This window comes from Adiantum capillus-veneris, chromosome 30 (genome assembly GCF_014529385.1).
Source record: "Adiantum capillus-veneris isolate H3 chromosome 30, ASM1452938v2, whole genome shotgun sequence".
Taxonomy (NCBI): Eukaryota; Viridiplantae; Streptophyta; class Polypodiopsida; order Polypodiales; family Pteridaceae; genus Adiantum; species Adiantum capillus-veneris.
This window is the reverse complement of record NC_140960.1, coordinates 19,263,883-19,281,984: the sequence shown is the minus strand read 5'-3', so window position 1 is coordinate 19,281,984 and position 18,102 is coordinate 19,263,883. Positions and strand designations below refer to the sequence as shown.

Here is an 18,102-nt window from a genome sequence, read left to right as displayed (position 1 = left end):
TAGGGCTAGCCAATGACAATTAAGCAGCATAAGTGATAGCCTTCTGACATGTGTCCCCCTTTCCCCTTTTGTGAGAGCTTTAGGTAATTTAATAATTCAACTAAGCTCTCATTGGACCCCTTTGCCTCCTGGCCAATAGGAATCAGGCAAGCCTTTGGGCTGCTGAATGCTCATTGGACCCCTTGGGAGACTGTCCAATAGTCTTCTAGAGGACTTAATTCTCATTGGTTCTTTTATTAAGTGTTTTTAAATTAAATAAACTAGATTTACTCTAGCCTAATTCTCATTGGTCCACCTCCAAGGCCATCCAATAAGAATTGGGTACACCTTGTGGGCATCTGGGCTAGGGAGCTGACATGTGTCCCTCATTCCCTTTGTGTAAAGGGAGCTTGTGTGTGTGTTTGTGTGACTTTATCTCTCATCCCCTACAAGCAAGGCTCGCCCCCTCCTATGTAGGGATTTGTAAAGACTTTTGGGACACACACAAAGCATCCAATTCCCCCCATGGTTGACCTTTGGACACAACCTTTGAATTTTGGAACCTTAGCATTTTGGAAGTCTTAATGGGCTGAACCTTAGGGTCTTTTTAGCCCATTCTTGCACATGGCTGTTTTGTAGATGGCCCCCCCTTTGGATCCCTATTTTCCCTCCTTTGGATCCCAACTGTGGCCGGTCTTCTAGCTTAACCAATATTCTAGCTTTTTCTCCCCTGGCACTTCCCCATATTAAATTATCAGTTTAACATGAGAAAATCATTTAGGAGAATTAGATATTGATTATTATGACACTTATTATGAGACTCCTCCTTGTCTGTTTCAATCGAATTTATTTTATTATTGGGATTCCTTGCGTAATCTATGAGAACATGATCCTTTCCACACCAGTCATAGAATCCTTGAATGTTATGTTTTTCACTAGTGTCAATTTTACCATGCATTCCTATGTTTTCTTTTCCTAGCTCCTGCGTTATAGGGTCCGAAGTTTTTGAAATTCTAAGCTATATTAGGTCTTGAGCAGTTTCTATAAGTTTTTCTCACACTTCCATTCTTTTGGTTTCATCTTTTGGTTGTAGATAAGTTAGTTGTCTCTATTCTAAAGTTTGGTTATTATTGAGCCTTGCCACGTAGGCTTGAAACATGGCATCTAGTTGCTCATTCACCTTTTCCACCAAGATTGAACCACCTCAATCGGTCTTTGACTCTTTCAATCCCTTTGCTTCTTTCTTGCTCTCTTGTTCGTGTTTAAGCAGTTCTTTTGTTCGGTTCAATTTTGTCTCTAAGACGTTTTCTACTTTAGCCTTTTTGCTTTCATTTTGTTACGTTTGGCTTTCCATTATTTTCTTTGAGATTTCATTGACCCATTTTCAAATTTGGTTGGTTTGAGAAGTGTTCAAATCTTCAGCTATAGGCTGAATTTTTGCCACTACCTGAGCTTGAGCTCAAGTCACCGCTTTGACTGGAACTGTTGGCTTGGGACTTTGACCTGCTTGTGCATCGTAAACCCGGGGGATTCACTATGGATTTCCGTGTGGTATCACGTGAGAGTACAAGAGGGGGGTTTTTAGAGGTCAAACATAAGCGTATACAATAGGGGTAGCCCTCCATTATTTCATGCTCGTACCGTATGCATAAGGGAGGGGGGACGTACCCCACGGGGAGGGGGGAGGGGGGGATATTAAGTGCTTCTGCCATAAGACACATGCCCTAACAATCCATTAGAGAATATTTCACATGAGGGTGTTGTTCTTGGTATTTTAAAGGGTTAATTTACTCTACTAGAAAACTAAGATAACTATACAAACAAGAAGATATGGTACCTCCCTGTCCCCTCCCGTAGCTAATATCTTTAAGACTTTTTCAACAAGATTCTAGATTTGTTGGGGTCGATGCTACCACAAACTTGACTAATCTTCTTTTATGTAGCCATTAGACATCAATATCTTGGACATTCAGACCCTCATTAACCTCTTCAACATCATCATCATCAATACCACCATCTGCATAGCCTTTGTCTCCACATCTACACCCTCATTTTATTTATTGTTGTCTTCTTGCACATCATCCAAGTCACTCTTCTCTTCTTCTTCTTCATATGCAAACTCAATAGCAACACCAATGGCATGATCAAGAGCTTCTCTTGCACCCACGATACCAGTCATTGTAATCTATAATAAGTTTCCCAATATTTGCATGTGCGTGCATTGTTTAGTAGCTTTTCAAACTCTTTCTTCTCATCTAGATACTTGTTTAAACATATCATGTATTTCCAATTGTACATTGATGTACATTACAACCTCAAGAGGCAAATGTGGGAACCACTCGCCCCAATAAAGAAAGAGAATACACCCAAGAGAACGCAACCCATGAGCCTCGAACCCTCAACCTTGGGGTTACATCACAAAGGTTTCACCAAGTGAGGCCATTCTTTCAATGTAGAGGGCTAGAGAGTCCCATCGATAGTTTTTGACGCCCTTCTGCCCTTCAAATGGTTGTCTACCTTGCGTAGGAATGGTTGACTCGTGAAGAACCCTACATTTGGAGGGATCCAATTGACATTGCCCTTCAATTGCGAAGGAAGGAAATTTGTCTGATCCGTCATTAGAAGGGCCGGCCATCCAATTGTCCTTCAAAATGCGAATTCAAAGTTTACAAGACCTTTAGTTATGGTTTGTAGTTTCATGATAATTTCTAGAGAAATTACCAAAATACCCCTCTAATTTGTGGAAATTCCCAAAATACCCCTAATACCCCTAGTATTTTGTCATAAATACCTAAAATACCCTTCAAATTTTCCAAACTTCCCAAAATATCCTTGGTTGTGAGAGTAAATTTCTCCAAAGTTAAAATTTTGTTGAAGCTTTCCATAAGAAGACTAATTGTCTATTATACAAGATGCTAAAACTAGGATTTGAGTTGGTTATGTAGGCTTTGGAGATGAATTGCTTCATTATTTTTAGACATAATTGCCTTTTTTGCGAGGTAGTTTGTGACAAATTACATGCCAAGCACTAAAAAACGGATCTCAATTGTAAAAAAAGAATAAAGATAAGAAAATCTTGAACAATCCAACAAAATAGATACAAAGGTATTTTGGAATTTTTTGAAATTTGAGGAGTAATTTTTGAATTAGTTTCAAGTTTGAAGTTTGAGGTTTGTCCAGACCCGATCGCCGTGTGAAAAGACACATCCCTAAAATTTGACTCCTTCGTTTCTGAAGTCTCAATGCTCACAGTGAGTCCACTTGCTGCCGCTGCTATGACCTAGACATGTCCAGCATTGAGTGCACTTGCGGCATTGTCAACGTACTGTGGTCTGAGTCTCCGGTGTCCATTTTCCAGCTACAGATCCTCTGATATGGTAAAAGACAGAGCCATATCACTTGAGAGCAAAGGTTTTCTCTCTCCCTCAGACTGTTGCCCTGACGCATGCTCTGAGTTGCCCTCCAATTCTCATAGACAATCTACCCCTTCCACAACCATCCGCGCATACCTTGCAAAGTGGAGCAGGATTTGGTGGGGCAGTGTTCAATCTGGCTACAACCATCATAGGTGCAGGAATCATGGCGCTTCCTGCAACCATGAAGTTGCTCGGCCTCCCTGTTGGTTTCTTTGCAATCGTGGTTATGGGCCTTATATCAGAAGCTAGCATTGAACTGCTCATCATTGAACAGGCGACTCCACTCTCTTAGCATCGGCCATGGTTTCGAGGCCCTTGCCCATGCCCTTGCCCATCTAGGGGACCCCGTCATTAGAGTATTTTCCTTTTGTGGAAGCCCGAAAGCTTGCTTGAAGCCTACCGCGTCTTTTCCAAAGTCGGAGAGCCGAGTGTCTACACTTGGCAAGCTATCATCGCTGCCCATCTCCAGCAAGATGAGAATCATTTCTCTACCCATATCAAGGTTTGAACTTATGGGGAAACGGTACAGGAGAAAAAGCTTACTTTGAGGTGTTTCTACAGAAAAGGACCCTGGTGATGCGAGGGAACCATATGTTTTTAAGCGTCGGCCTGGGGGAGTCTCTCCGTTTTGCGCTTATATTGAGGATGCTACGCTGCAGCGGGGTGTCGATGCGTTTTTCTTCTTCCTTTCCTTGCAGCAGATGTGGGCAGGGAAGCGGGGAGGCTGGCCCAAGTTTCTCACGATTTCCACAGATTTCTAAGGTATGATTAAGCCTCCCTCAGTCTCGTCTTTCCCATTAGATGTGAAAAAGTTTGTGGGGAGGTAATGTTGAATTCTTGTTAGCATTTTTAATCTCTTTTATAAAATTCAATGCATTTCTAAACTTCACAGAACCTTACTTGCTTTGAGAAATTTAGTTAATAAAACAAGCCTCGACTGGTATCTGTATATTACAGCTTTTAAAATTGTGATATTGCTTTATGATCAGGAGTTCACGCCTCACGCCTCGCAATTTCTGGTGCCTGGACTCTGGAGCGGTCTACACGTGCTGCTTCAGGCTTGAGTCTTGACAGAGAGCAGTTCACGCAAGCCTTGGTCCTCAAATCATCGTGAGTGAGTCTTTCTCAATGCTCGGTGCTCAGAAATTAGATTTTTTTTTTTTTAAAGCTTGTCTTGGGGAATCCAAGGGCCTAAAATTGACAAGCATATTAGATTGGTCTTTTTTAACAATTTTGTTGTCTTGATCATGACGATTTTGAATTATAATATGTGCATTCTTGTCATTAGACATTTGGGATAGCCTTTCAAATCTTCTCACTGCTAGAGATTGAGGGTGCCTTATATTGGCCCCTTTACCCTATGCCTTTAAGGGGCAAACATCTTATGCACGGTCACTCTGGGCAGGCTAAAACAAAGAGCCTTAAACTTAAGGGCTATTCATACTACACGCTTGTCCTTGCTTGACTTGTGCAGTTGCTACGACTTCCTTGTCCCATCTTCACTGCTGCAGTGCTGTACTTGCAGCGTATTGCCATTTTGATGAGTGCAGCTTTGCGTCCAAGACACCTCGACTCCGACTCCCTCAGCCTCTAGCTCTCTAGTATCTACATAGAAAGAATGGCTTTCCTATATCTGCGGTTCTACTGTTTACCGCCAAGACTTCATCTCCTGCTGTACTTGTAGGGCATCGTCGTTGCCATTATGAGTGCGCAGCTTTGCACCCAAGACACCCTCAACCTCTAGCGCTCTACATTGAAAGAAAAGCTTATGTTTACCGCTAGAGTATCGATGGTAAACCTCACATGCTGCAAGGAGCTCGAAGGAACCATAGTTGGCTGAGAAACGGGGTGTGACTGACTTGAGAAAAGGGGATCTATGGTTGTTAGTGCCGGCAAGAAAGAGTGGCGTACTATCTACCAAGCGTTGCATTATTTGGGAGGGTGACAAGCCATAGGCTGTTGAATGCACATGTGGGCATCTGGAGACTTTCAGGACGACGATGCAAAGAAGGCATGCGCCCTACGACATTTTCTTTGCTTGGATTGGCGAGTTGGCTGACTTTCAGATCTCTTTTCCTCTACGAGCATCTTTCGCTCTTGGTTTTGACCTTGTGAGCGTCTTCTGCTTTTGAAACGTAAGTGTTTATTTAGTGAAGGTAGGTATGCAGTCCTTAATGACTGTGTTTCTTTCATTTGGTGGTTCTGCAAAGCTTATGCTGGCCCTTTGATGATGTGTAGCTTATGCACTCAAATCACAAGTGACGAGTAAATTTAATGAACAGGGTCTCATCACTCCTAGCCTCTCTGAGATGTCGAAGAGTGGGTCTTGATATCTCTTAACTCCATAAAGCTACCTGTTTAAAAATTATCTTCTTCTTCTTCTCACCCCTTGTATATTAAGCCATGAGTGAGCGGTACTAGTTGTGTGATGCAGCCATGTGTGGTCACTTTTATCATCCAGATTGTGTGGCATAGATGATTTTAAAAGACAAGGATACTAGTGACAAAGCTGTTTTGGCAGAGTCCATCAAGGAAGGGAAGGGGCTTGCCTGTCCCATGCAAAAATGTTGCAAATAAGGCAAAGGGGAAGTCAAAGAAAAATGGGATCTGCAGTTTGGTGTATGTCATGGATATCCGCGAGCCTGGCATCGTAAATGTTTGTCTTTGTAAGTTCTGTCAAAAATGTTGCTATCACAAAGAAAGAGGCTTGGTTACTTGTTTTTATTGGTGACATTAGTGCTACTTGTATTTGACAGTCCCCTTCCTTTGATGATGGCTCTAATGATGAGGAGGAAAATGATAAGCCTCAGAGAGCTTGGGACAATCTTCTACCCAATCATTGTTTTTGCGATTCATTGGTTAGTGGTTCTTCTCGTATGAAGTCTCTTTTGTTGCTCTTTTCTTGCTATTGGTCTCTAGACTCTACTTCTTTTGTTAAACAAAAGTTATTTAAATCGTTTATTCAACTTTCTCCACTTTTGGCTTTGGTCCTTTGAATTTTAATAACCCAGCTTGATTGCAAGCTTGCGTTAACGTGAACCGGAAACGCTTTTAGCAAAAGATTCAAATTTTGACCTTAAAACCACAAGACTTTTAAGTTTGCCTTTATTTTATAGTTCTAATACTCTATTACACATTGTTTGCAAAAGTTAGAATGAATAGAAACGTTTGAGTTTGGTACATGATGTGTGTGTGTGTGTGTGTGAGAGAGAGAGAGAGAGAGAGAGAGAGAGAGAGAGAGAGAGAGATATTCAAGAAGAAAGAGATACATTTAGAGAAAAAAAATAAGTTAATACCTTTTGTAATGTGTTTTTTTTAATAAGTGAAGTTTTCCATGGTTGTTTATGAGCATACCATTATTTGTTATTTAGAGAACAATCCATTTCATATGTATGCCTTAAATCCCATGTGGGAAGCCTACTGAGTAGGTGGCTAGTGTCATTTGTTTTGAAATTGAGATTTGTATCAGTTTACAGGGGAAATGATGTCCGTCTTTTGATAAATTACAATGAATTGATTGGTTTATTTTAATTTAGTATTCATTACATTTGTTGCTTTTCATGGTTTGTTCTCTTAACATCTATTGCAAATGAAAACACACTAAAATCTACACTTCTGTTCATTTGTAGTTCAACATGTATTTTTGCAAAAGCATGTGCTTCTAAAATTGTTATGTTACTAGTATACATAAAGTAGTGGGTCATTACATTGCGTACGAAATCTGTATGAGGGGGGATGGCTCATTGCGAGAACGTCTGTATCTTGTCCGTATGTAGGGGGGTAGGTTAGTATGTAAGATACCGTACATAGGGGGGTGCACGCACGTGACATCCACCCATTACTAATAGTGAATCCCCCGGGATGGTAAAGGTCCTATGATATTGACAATTTTCTTCCCACAATTATCAAGGTTTTTCACACAGTTTTGAATCAAGTGGTTTCTTCCACACCCATCACAAAATCCAAAAAAAATTGTTTGTTGATATTTATAGGGACACTCCCTTGCCCAATGGTCACCTCCACATTCATAGCATGGGCTCTCGTCTTGGACTGCTGGTGGTGTTCCCCTTGGCTAGCCTTCCCTAGCAGATAACTTGTGGGTATCATTAGCTTGATTATAAGAGACTCTATCGGTTGCACATAACACACAATGACCCAATTTTCATGAGGTAAAGGTGGTTGCTACCCCAATACTAGTTGGGATTTGTCCCCTCCTTGCATCGCATTGTTAGGTCCAATCTAGTACCTTGGAGGTGGTGGCAATTGTTACATTTTTTATGGTCCATACTGCCTTTCCCTTAAGTAGTTCTGGTTGTAGAAGCACTCACTAGTGTCATGGTTTGTGCATTTTTGCTCTATGTCACACCACTTAAACATTCGTGGAGTATTAACTGATGGTCACTGTTGCGGTTGCATATTTAGGATTTGGCTTCTAGATTTAATTCATCTTGCAAGCCACTTCTTTAAATAACTGATCCATATTTTGTTTGATTGAAGCAAGAGCACTACATTTTGCAGTACACTCATTGGTGATGGAAGATGCATTGTTGGTATTGGTTTATATGTCCTCAGTTACCTCGTTTTAGGTTTTACAATTGTCAACCAGGTACAATGCTTCCCTGGTGACTTGTTCAAATGTTGTGCATGCTTTTAAGTGTAAATCTTTCTTGAGAGTTTCATTTCTCAAGCCTTCAATAAAGAGAATCGACAAGTGGTCATCCTTTGATAGCACTCGCACTTGACACCTTTCAATGTATTGCTTGAAATGAAGTGAGGCCTTTGTCACCTTTCATTTTTCTTTTTGTTTGAGGGCATAGATTTGAGAAACTGTGTTGTTCTTGATTCCCCTTTTAGAGAATTCCTCCACAAAGTCTTGTAAGAGTTGATTGATATTCAATAAATCTCTATTATTTAGTGGTTGGAACCAAGTCAACGCTGCTCCCTCTAGTGTTAAACCAAATTCCTTGTACTGTGTGTGGAAATCCACTATTTGCTCCGCTCTTAAGACTTGCTTAGAAATGGACACATGTGCGTATGGATCTCCCAAACGATTGTACTTCTTTAGCATGCACTTAGCTACTTGAGAAGATTGCATCCTTTGAGTTTTTGCAACCACCCTCATCATTCTAGGTTCTCCACCCATTGCATCTCTCTTTTCATATCCATCGACAGGTGCTCTCGAAGGGGTTCGTTCATTATAACCCTTCCCTCACGTCTTACGTCTCGGCTTTTAGTTCGGACATCTAGAACTCTTATGCTGAAAATTGTATCTGTGATGTCACTACCTCGATGTGCGGAGATACGAACCTGGGAATCTAGGGCTCCCATTCGTCTTGGTATAGAATGTCTTCGTTTGTTCATTAGTCACCCTTCCCTCAAGTCTTATGTCTTGGATTTTAGTTCGAACATCTAGCACTCTTGTGCTGAAAATTGTATCCGTGATGTCACTACCTCAAAGTGTGGAGATAGGAACCTGGGCATCCAGGGCTCCCATTGGTCTTGGTATAGAATGATGAGGTCAATTAAATGGGTCTTCCACATGAGATTTCAGAGGACTCACTCTCGTGGTTATTGGTCTTGTTGTTTCTGAGACAATAGATTTGTGCACACTAAGGGTGACATAGTACTGATGGAGTGGGTCCGCAAAGTACATATATCCCTTGAGCTCATTACGGCCCACTACATAATACTTCCGGTCATACTTGTCTCACATGATTAATTGCGTCTCTTGCTCAACCTCAAATGTAAATACGCTCAGTTAATTCCCTCACATAGTGCTCTTCACATTTGTAATAGAGCATTTTCTCTCCGTTGTCATACTTATATAAGCCCACATGGGTGTTGTCGGTGTTGACACATGTAGCCACATTTACTCTTCTAAGCTTGGCATTAGGAAGGTCTATTGTTGGTGGCTTTTCCTCGGGCTTTATGTCAACCTTTTCCTTGGTGTCTGTCGATTCTTATTTGTCCACGATGAAAGGATTTAATACAACTATATACATGTTTTTCTCTTCATCAAAATATAGATTGCCCCTATAATCTACGAGATTAAGCTCACTTGATCTCCCTTCATTTTTGACACGGTTAACAATCCATACCATCTTTATAGATGTGAGCACCTTGCTCATTCTCAAAGTGATATTGCAAGTGCAAAAGTTTTAGGTTTTGTGCGGGTTGTGAAGGTCCCGCTCCCATTTTGGTTTCTTCTTTGAAACTCACACTTTTGGATCCCTCATCCATATAGGTGTATGATCTCTCCGAGGAAGTATGAAAAAGATTGTCCTCCATGATTGGCTCTAAGGTGGGTATGGTCCTTTGATTGACACTATCCTTAGTCAAAATATGGCTTGATTGGTCTCTAATACTCGCGTTTTCTACTTTGATAAAATTTGCATGACCGCAAATACATCAAGAAAACAAAGCTTGCAAAATCTTAACATGTTATCTTTTAATGGTGTAGTCAGTCCTCCAACCAAAAATGACTTACCGCAACTCTGATCCACATAACCTGTACAAAGTTCACTTGGTGGCCATAGCTTTACAGCCAGTAAGTTAGTCAAAATCTACATAATCAAAATTTTGTCAAACTTTTGACACAACTTCTATTTTGCTTGCAATTTGCACAATCTAGTTCGAAATTAAGTTTTGAAAACACCTCTATGTTCTATTGACTTGTTCTATCACTGGTATAAATCTAGGCATTTTGTGTCAGGGGGTCATGGATCACTATCCATGTACCCTACTGTCAGAATAGCTTGAAACTTGGCGGTAGTTTCTAATTACCCTACTCCTAAGTACTAAAATGGAACATGAAACAAAAACAGACAATGGTACAAATTAAAGCCAAAACAAAAACCGGTACAACACTCTGAATGACCACTACTTAGAACCCTAAGTAGTTTTGTTATGGATGACACAGGTAGGAGGGGGAATTTTAGCTACTCAACTAACACGAACATCATTATCACTTTTTATCCCCACTTATTGTATTAAAACCCCATTTATTAATTTGAAATCTCGTAAAGTTCAAACTTGTTGCATTACATTTATTTGGCAAAGAGTGAAAAGGGGCCATGGGCTTCCAGTTTGTAATTATTTACAGTTCCTAGCCTTATTATTGAGCCATTTAGGTAGGATTTCATTTGTTAAACCTTGGCTAAGGTGTAGAAGCCAATTTGGTAACTTTTGATCGCAGTGTTTTTGGATAATGAAAGTGATCATATGTTGCAGTACAGTTCTATTTTTTTTTTCCTTTAGCAAGTCGGGAGGCCGGGGCCTACTCTCGCCAGGTGAAGCTTTTGTCACTAATTTCAGTCCCAAGATGAGACCTGAACTCTCTCTTGTTTCAATTCTTTGTGTCTCCCTCGTGTGATGTGGAATTCTTGTTTTGAGCATACCAATGCGCTCGTAGGTGAAGCTCTTCCATTCTATATAAATCTCTCACGTGATGAAGTTGTATATTTAGTAGTATTTTTCTACAAGATTTTTTCATTCCTTACGCTTCATACATGCATCAAATTTGGTTTAAGACCATAGGAGTAGATATAGCACATCCTAAGGAAGCTATTGTGATTTAAAGCCCAAAACCAACCTGCCTAGAATAGTTTGTTAATCGTGTGATTTTGTCCAAGCATTAAGAATAACTTTAGAGCACATGAGGTTGGTGAGGGTACTTTTCACATTCTAAGTAACAAGTTTTGTTGCATTTGGAGCACTATAGCTATATGAAATCATCGTATAAGTCTTGTGGTAAGAAGATCAGCTTTTGTTGTTTGACACACACTTGAGATTGATCTAAGTGAGAGCACACTAGACTTGTATTTTTTGAGAGATTAGTTGTATCTTGTAGCCTCTATGCACTAGTCACGTCAGCTACATCCCATGGATTGACATTTAATATATGTTCTTGCTTTTCTAGCATCAATATGGTGAGGTTTGGCAGCTGGCCGACAAAGTGGTTGAGAGAGAGAGAGAGAGAGAGAGAGAGAGAGAGAGAGAGAGATGAAGTAAAACTTTCCAAAATGCCATGAGACACTAGTGATGTCTCTAATGCACCCCCCCCCGGCAAAGAGAGAAGATAGAGAGAGCAAGCAAGAGGGCACCACCCTTTAAAAAAATACCCAAATGAGACACTTAACAATGAGAATTTTTTGGTTATTTTAAAGCTTTTGAGACGTTTGGAGGCTTGCTCAATGCGAGTTTTTTATAGAGGGGTGTACCTGTCAAACCTTTGGGTGTACCTGTCAAACCTTTGGTTGTTGCCAACTTCTGACTCTTCGTATCGGACACTACATAGGATCTTGTTTGATATGAGTTGGCAAATTTGTATACAAAAAAAGATACCTGGGATGCCAATTCAACCAGATCTCCCGCCATTTGGGATGTTCCAATGTTGGGTTGGCTTGGAAATTCTTTAGCCTCTCTTTGATTTGTATTAAATCAAATTTGATGAGGGGAAATGGTAGAGCTTGCTAATGCCATGGTATTTGATGGTGTGAGGAGGTTGACATTGATGGAATGCAATATCCGCTCTTCTCACTGCATGGATTTCTTCCAGATGGTCTTGATCTCCTCTTTCACCTGCTTCTATAATGTCTCTTCTTCCTCAGCATTTAGGATTTTCAGTTGAGTGGAGGGTCCAGCTTCATCACAATAAATATCTAGCTCTAGAAGATTGGCCTCTTCGGTGGTAGCTGCTTCAAAGTCCATAAATTGCAGGGTACCTTTATCTTGCATTGTGGAATCTATATGTTCATCCCCTGGTGTGGTGGTTTGTGTCGTGGCTACTACTTGGGCTTTGCTAAATTTTGCTTTAAGTTGGTCAATTTTCTTATGATATCTCTCCTCCCACTGCATAATCTGATGGAGATTTCTTTTTCTGCATTTGCTCTAGCTTCAGCTCCATCTCAAGGTCTTTATCTTTATGCTCCACTGCTTTATATGTTTGATATGTGCCCTATCGTTTGGCTACTGTAGGGTTGTATTTGAGCTGGTTTAACAATTTATTTTTCTCTTGGCACCTAGCTTATGACCGTGCCAATTGATTATTTGCAATGGTGAGCTAAATTTATAGCCGACAAATTGTGGAAGCATACTCTTGTAGAGCCAAGGTGGCCATTGTGACTTGTTGCTCTTGCTATTGATTCCTTGTCTGGAGAGCTTCCAAATCAGCTGATGAATTTGCAATTAGTTCAACCAGTTCCTTTTCTTTGAATTCCATGGCTTCTTTGTACAATTTGACACAAACATTGGCCATGTCGATCCTTTCATCTAAGAGCCGCAGTCACTTATATAAACTATGGAGCTGTTGGTGGCAAGCATAGATCTCATCTTTCATTTTGTCCACCACATCATGTGCATAATGTGCATATTCATCCATGTCATCTACAATCTCCAGCTTACCTTGAGGAAAATTGATAAATTTTGCAAGTTGTAGTGTATCGACAATTTTTTAAACTTTTAACCTAAAAATCAAAAGGATTTAATTTCTGCCCTTATTTATTAAATTACTTCAATTAGGAAAATAGTATAAGTAGATGAAGTATTTCCTATCGTAGAATTGACTCCCTTTTTTCTTGAAACAATATGTAATTGCTTTTTTGGAGAAACTCTCTCTCTCTCTCTCTCTCTCTCTCTCACTCACACACACACACACACACACACACACACACACACACACACAGATGTCAGTATCCCACGCAGATGCAACAAATTTTTGATAGGTACACCGCTCCTTGTGTCACATATATGTCCTTGAGGTGGTGAGAGAGTGACAATGGATACATTAAGCTTCCAACTTTTCTACATACATCATGACCTTCCATTTTATGACTATGCAAGGTCCATGTTCACAAACAGCTGAATAAATTTGAGCTACATTCCAACCTTGCCTTGAAGAAAATCGATAAAATTTTGCAAGTTTTAGTGTAAATACTGGTAATTCTTCAAATTTTGGCCTAAAATTGAAAGAGTTTTATCGTGCCTTTATATATTTTCAATGTAAAAAGCTAATTGCAAAATCTTAGCGAGATCCCAAGCTTTCCTTGAAAAAAGTTGAAAACATTTTGTAGGTTTTAGTAATAAAATCTCAAATTTTCACCTAAAAAGGCAAAGCGTTTTAATTGTGCCCTTTTACTTCGAGTACAAATTTTTTTTTGCAAGCCCAATAAATTACTTTGATTAGGAAGAATATTTCTGTCAAGCCCTATTTGAGACCTCACATACCACATGCTTATGGCACAGATAGTGTCAACCCAACTCCAAACGATCAAACTTTGCCTGAAGTTGTAGGATGCAGTTTGCACGTCCTCAGAGTCAGTAGAATAGCCATGTGTGTAGATGCCTAGCACAAAGTTCTTACTTAGCATTGCCCAACGTGTGTAATCATGGAGAGCTTAGCATGTGCTATTATCAAGTTGTCTTCTCATTTTGATTTGTATGGTTCATGGTCTGACATTATATGTGCAAAATGTTCTTTGATGTGATACGATGGCCCTATGGTGACACCAATACATAGACATGGTTATGGGTAAAGCTTCCTTGTAAATAGCCTTGTAAGTTGGTATGATCGATTGCGTTTTCTCCTCATGGCAATTTCTCAGTGTGATGCTTATGTATTGGTGGTGGTTTTGATGTAGTAACCCTTCTGTGTATTGCTATAAATGAATACAATGATAAAACTATCAAAATAGAATCACCCTTCAAATTTAAGGGTTCTTTGTGGATTTTTGTAGAAAGAAAAGAGGGTTTTATTTATGTCATTTTGAAAGAAGAGTAGATCCACTCTTCAAAACGACTTCATGAGGAAAAATAATAATCCTTCGTCAAACAGTGTTGTCCCTTCTAACACGCATCTCTCTCTCTCTCTCTCTCTCTCTCTCTCTCTCTCTCTCGTAGCGTCAATGGACGAAAGATCACGTGATCGCGAGCAAAGACATATTGCGCACCACTTGTTTCATTTTTCAGTCTACAATCCGACATGCACACTAAACTTGACATGCTCAAATAAGGCTTTCCCAATGTTCTTTCAAAAGAATAGCACACTATAACACAAAAAAGAAGATTTACAGATAATTTCAAATTATTTAGCAAGTTTTTTTTTTGGGCAAAACTCACAATTGTGAGTGAATTATATGGATTGTCTCAAATTATCTCAAAAAATTACAAGGTCCAATTTAAGCTTGAAAACTAAAATCTGAAAGGTGTTTCCTTTTCGACTAAAATTTGAATAGTGTAGTGGAATATGTGAGCATTGGGCCTTAGCTGTCATAATTCCTACTACAATCGGTGAGGTCATTAGCAAAGAAACCTTCAAGCAAAGTTGGATTGTTCGGCTCAATTGTGTGCAATGCATCATACGTTACATAACATCTTGTAATAAGTGAGGCTAACCTTGGAGTTACACATGCATTCCACTTTGAAACCAATGAGGATTGGTTGGAATTTGACACACCTCTACGATACCCTATTGAGCTAAACAATGCCTATGGAAAAGTGCTATATAATGCCTTATTGGACACATGTGCTAAATATAATCTTCTATCATATGGGGTGTGGTGTCAGCTAGGGAAGCCACCTCTATCTGAAAGTATTATCCAATTCAAGGATGTCAACAAGAAAAAAACTACGGTTTTTGGAATCTGGAACACTTCTGTCAGTTATGACAATGGGGTTGTAGCTCAAGACTTTTTGGTCATGCCTGTTGGAACTATGGAGGGTAATATAAACCTAGGATGCACGTGGATGATAGCCACCAAATGCACTATTGATTGTGGGACAGGGGGTGTCACAACACAGAAACCAACTCTTAGCCCTGCCACTCAAGCCATAGTCCTTGAGATATTACCTCTGAAATAAAGCTTGAGACACACAAGACCCATCCCAATATAGAAAAGATAACATACAAGTGGGTTCCTAAAGCTTCTTGAGCGACCATAGCTAGTGCTAAAAGACAAGAGTTTGGTAAGAGACATCCTACTCGCCTTAAGAAATTTAAAGAAATGTTGTGTTGGATTCCTAAAAAACATTGGAAGCCCAAGGCTACTATGAAGGAAATGATCAAATCTGGGTGTCGAAACTTAAATTGTGCTCTTACTTGTCACCTGGCCCATGTGAGCCCAATCCTATGGCTCCAAAACAAATTGAAGATTGTGGAAAGTATAAAATCACGGAATGCTACACACCCTCTCCATAGCTAGTTTGAATACCAAAGAAAGAACGAGTTGTTCCGTCTAGCTCAAGAACAGGGAAGTCAAATGAAGCTTCTTTCTCTTCACGTAGTTCCTATACAAAAATAGAAGCTTTGACACAACCTTCACCCACCATTGTACATATCCACACAAACAAGGAAGAGTTTGCACCTCTTGTTGTAAGTTCACCACCTATAACAACGTTGCAAATAAAATCATGGGAGAGTACCTTACCACCCTTGCAACTCGACGAGGCACCTAAGGTAATAGAAAACTACTGGCAAAAATCCTCACCTAGTACCAATTGGAACAATTGGTTTCAAAGGGTGAACATATTTCAAACGGTATGATCTACCCAGGGGGGAGTGTTTGCTGACAGTCATCATTCACTCCCTCCCCTCTCAACCTTTCCCCCTGACCTCTCAATCTCTCAATCTTAGGGAGTGTATATATAAAGACTTATACTCACAAAAAACAAAAATAATAAAGAAGCAAGAGCAATTAGCAAACGAGTATGCACAATAAAAGTCAAAACATTGACCTAGACCTACACATTCACATCCGATACACTGAAACAGAAATCTATGTTATCAAACACCTTTGATCCTCATCACTCGAGTGATGGAGGGTAGGTAGGATTAGTACGATAGGAGTGTTTCTGTTTTAGAGTTTAGTGATTAGCAAAGTTCTTTCTTCCCATTGATGTGCCTCCTAGAGATATTCTTTGTGTTTCTTAGTGTGTACAGGAATGTGTTGCTATTGTTAGGATTTGAACCTTCATGGAATCTTTCTCTCGTTCACTCTTCAAATCAAGCGCAATCATAAACACAAACAGGTGTTTCTTGTTCATTAGCATTGCCCCTTATCTTTTTTGCATCCATGTTTGTATGCTTTAATTGTAATTGGTAGCATAATATTCAGCACATTTGCTTAGTATCAAACATTAAATTCAATGTAATTTTTTGTCATAATCACTTGTCTAAGTTTAAAAAAACAAGCAGTTTGACTAAGCTAGTTTGACCAAGCTAGGCATTCGAGATCTTCTCTTAATACCATAGGGAATGCCTTCTTAATAATCAACGGTTACTTAGGTTCCTAATCAGATTTAGGCAGCATTGTGTGCAATGTGCTAGGGCTTTCTAGTGGGCTTAGTGCCTATTGACCTTTAGCTTAAGTATTATAAAAGGAGTTTACTAGTGTGATGAGCCTGGGGAGGGTAACAATGTTATATGACCCTCCAAAGTTACAAAATTAAAATGTTGAAAACGAGCAAACAATAAAAAATCAAAGTGCCACAATGTAAAATCTAAAGTAGAAAGAGAAATCTCAGCTTGATTTGGTAATTCACTCACATGTATCACCTATGGTACTAGAGCCCTAGAGGTTCCCAGTGTGGGTGCTTTTCCTTGAAAAGCAAAAAACCCAAGGCATACAAAATAAGCACACACATGAAAATGGAATCACTGTGAAAAGACTTTGGGGGGTCAAAGAAAAGGAAATAAGTCAGGTGATGATTGTATGAGCAATTCTTTTCATTGTAGCTTAACTACAATGTCTTCTAGGTATAGCTTCTAGTCAGCCCTTGGACATGAAATACTTGGCTCTTGCGATTAAACAAATTAATTGACCAGAGAAAATTGAGAAGCTTGCCCATGGTATTAATAGTCGATCTTTAGTGCCTTTCAATCGTTAAATTAGCGACCCCAAACTTTTTTATATTTTTTATCTTTACAATTGTTATGCGTTTGATAATATTGCAATTTAATGTTTATTGCTGACAAATGGTTTAAAATTCTGTTATCAATCAAATTGTCTGTCTACAACTGCATATGCTTTTTAATTGTATATGAGAATGCAATTACTGTGCCAATGTTTTTTGATTTTGCAGTGACCGAAGAAGGTTAAGGACACTCATCTTAAAGGCTCTTCCACCTCGACAAACGAGCTTCAAATCAATAGCTTCCAAGGACGGAATCTACATCAGGAAGGGGGACATGTTAACCCTCACGCACATTCCTATCACCTATGATAGACTCCATATTATTTATTTGGTAGAGTCAGGTATCGGGCTTGTTGGTCCAATAGGAAAAGGGTAAGAGTGATCGCCTATGAGAGGTGCACTCTAACAGGAACATTCAAGGGTTAGTTGGCTAAGTATGGGTGCCCAACTGTGAATGGGGTGAGCTCATATAAAAGTCACCTAAACCTAAAAATCACTCATTCTTTCATTTGTGCAATTGAAGAGTGCTCTTGCTCCATCTCCATCTTCTTCTTCTTCATCTCCTTGTGTGTGTGTACGCATGAGAGAGAGAGAGAGAGAGAGAGAGAGAGAGAGATTGCAATCAAGCCTTGCGACAACGGCACGGCGGTGGCGAGGAGGTTCAGCGCGGCACGACGGTAGCTCCTTCTTCTTTGCGACGAGGAATCCTCCACAAAGGCGAGCGTAGGGCGGTGAGTGACAAACCCTTGCTCTCTTGAGCTTGCTAGATTAGTCTATTTGTGTGCTTGGAGCTATTTGT

At 39.8% G+C, this 18,102-nt stretch overlaps 1 long non-coding RNA gene across 9 annotated transcripts; it reads left to right on the top strand.

The window, feature by feature from the left end:
• Positions 1–3,207: 3,207 nt before the first annotated feature.
• On the top strand, positions 3,208–17,833 carry LOC147417629 (uncharacterized). 9 transcript variants are annotated; one of them, XR_015187227.1, is made up of 6 exons: positions 3,209–4,157; positions 4,385–4,505; positions 5,917–6,061; positions 6,152–6,253; positions 7,893–8,001; positions 12,420–12,824. It is a non-coding gene; the product is annotated as an uncharacterized LOC147417629 (long non-coding RNA). The 9 variants fall into 9 exon arrangements; XR_015187233.1 differs by lacking the exons at positions 5,917–6,061; positions 6,152–6,253 and having other exon boundaries at positions 3,208–4,157; positions 7,914–8,001; XR_015187228.1 differs by lacking the exons at positions 7,893–8,001; positions 12,420–12,824 and having other exon boundaries at positions 3,208–4,157; positions 4,385–4,509; positions 6,152–6,746.
• Positions 17,834–18,102: the final 269 nt, after the last annotated feature.